At 52.4% G+C, this 4,042-nt stretch overlaps 1 pseudogene; it reads left to right on the top strand.

Annotated features, from left to right (window-relative positions):
- The first annotated feature begins 1,129 nt into the window (after positions 1–1,129).
- Positions 1,130–2,572, top strand: LOC149364948 (ubiquitin-conjugating enzyme E2 Z pseudogene; annotated as a pseudogene).
- The last annotated feature ends 1,470 nt before the right edge of the window (positions 2,573–4,042 follow it).

Raw genomic sequence — 4,042 nt, 5'->3', positions numbered from 1 at the left:
CTGCTCCGCGCCTCTAGCGCCATCTGGTGTTCCTCTCGTCCAAGGCAGTTAGTTACCCTTTCCACATCACATCACGTGATGTGTTCGATCACGCCACGTCGTACGGTGTGACGTAGTTGATCGCACCATATCTCAGACGACATGACTTATAAGTTGACGTTCTGTCACACATTTACCATGTATGTTCTATGACATCATCTTTGTGACGTCATCGAACATCATGACGTGAACATTACACGGACGTCATTTTACACTATGATGTCATCTCACATTATGGCGTCACTTTAAATTATTACACTATGACGCCATCTTACATTATTAGGTTTTGACGGCGTCAACTACCGCTATCACAATATCTTCAACGTCTAGACATATAGTATTACTACCGTTAATTATCTTATGGTTTACTCATGACGTCATGGGGATTTTAGGGACACCTTTTTCTGGACGCCGACACTGCGCTTCGTTGCTAATAAGCCAAATAATGCTTTCGCATTAAAACTGGTAGGGTATGTTTGGTTTAATGCCCCAGACCTCTTGAAGTCGATTTTATTCCTGTCAAGAAATGAGAAATGACGATTACTGCGCCTTCTATTTTCCCCAAAAACCATTTTTTTTTTTTTCATTATAGCAAACCCGAGTGCGGAGCAATGGGAGGGAGTGCTCTCCAGCGATCGTCGAGTCGACCAAGAAGGTCTGATTCGGCGAGCACATCTGGCAGCAGCTTCCAGCGGAATCCTGGACTAAGGGCAGCCGACCTTTGTACAAGCAGATGGACGAAGCCATCTGACAGCCGCAGAAGAAAAGCAAATCTATAGAGCTTAATAAAGTTGTTTCACTCACTCACTCGCTCACTCACTCACTCACTCACTCACTCACTCACTCACTCACTCACTCACTCACTCACTCACTCACTCACTCACTCACTCACTCACTCACTCACTCACTCACTCACTCACTCACTCACTCACTCACTCACTCACTCACTCACTCACTCACTCACTCACTCACTCACTCACTCACTCACTCACTCACTCACTCATGTTTTACTCTGCTTTCATTGGCCATCTAGCATAACCTCAATGATGCACACCAAAAATGAAAATTCGTTATCTAAAAGGAAAGGCGCAGTAATCTTCTCCCTCTCGTTGAGAAGATTGCTTCAAAGGACCCGTGAAAGAAAGGAAAGAGAGACGCCATGTTGGAGGGCTCTGAATTTTGACCACCTTCAACGTGCACTAATATCGCTTCCTCGCGGCCAGGTTGAGGCGTCCACCAGGAAGTCAATTACTGCACTTTCCCTTGCTCAAACAAATTCCAATTTCTAGCACTGCAGCGCCTTTGTTTCGTCTGCATCGAAACGCGGCCACTATTGCAGTGATTCGGTACCTCGGGCCCAGTAGTCTAACGCTGTAAAGGAAAGGTCGTAGGCAAGGCTGTCGTTGCGAATCCCACACATATATCGTACAGCACGCGGACCTCTAGGCGTTTCGCCGGGAGCTGCTGCTGTGCAATTTCACGCACAGAGCACTACGGTAGAAGCATGCATGTGCAGAAGAAGACAATGAGCGCGACAGCTCGTGCGATACGTGGCGCACCTCCGTTCGGAGGAAAAGGTGGACGAAGCCGCGCCAGCAGAACGTCTCATTCAGGACTGCGAAAACAAGAAGTTGTCGCATTTCTGACTCGCCGCCTGAAAGGACAGACATGGCGCGACGCACAGAGCTCCAACGCAGGCCGCAGAACTACTGGGACCCCATCTCTTACCAGCACGAGCAGCCGTCCCCGCAGTGCATGCTGAGGGTGAAGCGCGACATCGCGGAGGTGTACTCTGACCCGCCTGCTGGAGTGACCATATCACCCAACGACAGCGACATCACCAGGATCCACGCCTTGGTTGTGGGACCTTCTGGCACGCCGTACGAGGGCGGCTTCTTCCACTTCCTTTTGAAGTGCCCTCCGGACTACCCGATGAGCCCGCCACGTGTGCGGCTCATGACCACGGACGGGGGCCAAGTGACCTTCAGCCCGCATCTCTACAGCAACGGCAAGGTATGCCTCAGTATTCTTGGAACTTTCGAAGGGCCCTCCTGGAGCCCCGCACAGAGTATCGGGAGCGTGCTCGTTTCCATCCAGTCCATTATGAGCGAGCGTCCCTTCGAAGACGACCTCTTACCCGCGTCTGCACGTGGAAAAAATCCGGACGCTTCATGGGCCCTCAACGCTACCATTTTCCACGAGACCATGAGGGTAGCCGTGTGCGACACAGTCGAAGCCTGCATGTCGGACACCACTGATCTCCCGCGAGATCTCGTGGAGGTCGTCGTGAAGTCCTTCGCCGAGAACCACATCAGCTACGAGAACTCGGTCAAAGAGCGGTTGCACATGAGCGGGAAGATCATGGTAGGCGGCGGCGTGATCGTTCGCGCGGGCTCTACCTACGGTTTCGGGCTGCTGCAAGCGCGAGTGAGGAGTTTGTACGACCGGATCAGCGCTAGATCAACGGCTGCTACCCCATCTGGCGACGCTGCAGGGAGATAAAGCGATGGTCAGTCTTCTGCGAAGTTCCAAGGAGTAAAACTGAGGACGTGAAAGTCAGTGCTTTCACCTTCCTGGCAGGCATCAAGTGCTAAAAAATTCTGGCTTGTAGGAAAAAAGCAGTGCGTTCGCGGGCCAGAAAAAAGTGGAGGACTTGTCGGGGCCTTCCATGGGCCTTGAAATGGCCCCGAAATAAACATCTTTCTGGGTGAATATGGTTTCGTGAAATCGCATTGAGCACTGTTCCATACAGTGCTGCTCACAGACTACTTAATGACTCGTTTCATAGAGAAACTTTACAAATTATGATGTCCGCGCTTAGATCCCTCATGATTTCCAAATTATAGTGTACGCGCTTTGACCCCTCGGGAAGAACTCTCATATGAATATTTGTTTAGGAAAGGACAATGCGCAGTAACTGTCTCACTACTATGTTGACACATCAACCGGACCGTGAGGGAAGGGAGGAAGGTGGAAGAAGAGAGGTGCTGTAGTGGAGGGTTCCGGAATATTTTTAAAGCACAGCTGTCAGGCGCCCTTTGCTAGCTTCCTCGTCATTGGCGTTGCCGGCGTAACCTTGTTCAAGTAGCAGAGCGAAACACCCCATGGAGGGTGGCTACCACGCCAAGATCCTGGAGGGAGAATAGCAGCGTAACATGCCACCTGCCACTACACGTCACCGTAGTCGGCGTAACACTCCACCCGACAGGTCACCGTAGCAGAGCTAAACGCCACCTGGAAGGTGGCTGCTACAGGAAGAGGTGGCTATCAGGTGGCGTGTGAAGAGCTGCGCTCCTGCGCTCAAACTCCGCAGTACCGACTACCGTAATCGACTCAATTTTTTAACAGCGAAGCTGTTCAGGTGGAGGCTTTCATGGGACAATGCGTGGTAACGCGGGCGTAGCGATGTGGAGAGGGTGCAGAGTAGAGGGCAGAGAACGAGCGGGCGCCAGGCACAGGTGGGAAAAGCTAAAGCGTGGGTGAGAGCACGCGCCGAGCGCAGGTGGCGGAGTAAAGGAGAGGAGTCGGCCAGTTTGAGAACGCGCGCCCAATCGGAGGAGCGCGACGAGTGCGCTAGGCTTGGCTTGGCGATCTTTTCTCGAATATTCGGAAAATGGGCAAAGTCGCGCGCTCCCCGGAAGTAGAGGCGGCTGCCCGTTGGAAGCGCCTGCGAGAGTTCGCGCGAACGGGCACGGCGTCGTCCGGCGAATCCAGACGCCCGAGCGAGGGATACCAAGGCAGGTAAAGATCCCGAGCTTCGAGCGAGAGAAGCCAAATGCCAGCCAGCTTCGCTGTTAACACATCAGCGTTCGCGACGTTAAGCCAGTGAAGCTGGGCTTATTTTTTTGACGCTTGGGGCCAATCCCGCTTGTGGGTATGTGGCATTGTCCAAAGGTACTACAACAACAATTTCGATTACCCGGGAGTCTCTAACGTACACTGGCATAGCACTGCACACGGGCGGCTTCTTCGTTTCGCCTCCATCGTGCTCCGGTTCAGTAAT

The sequence above is a fragment of the Amblyomma mixtum genome, chromosome 2 (assembly GCF_055824585.1).
Source record: "Amblyomma mixtum isolate Tamu chromosome 2, ASM5582458v1, whole genome shotgun sequence".
Classification (NCBI taxonomy): domain Eukaryota; kingdom Metazoa; phylum Arthropoda; class Arachnida; order Ixodida; family Ixodidae; genus Amblyomma; species Amblyomma mixtum.
This window is presented reverse-complemented; position numbering and strand designations above follow the sequence as displayed.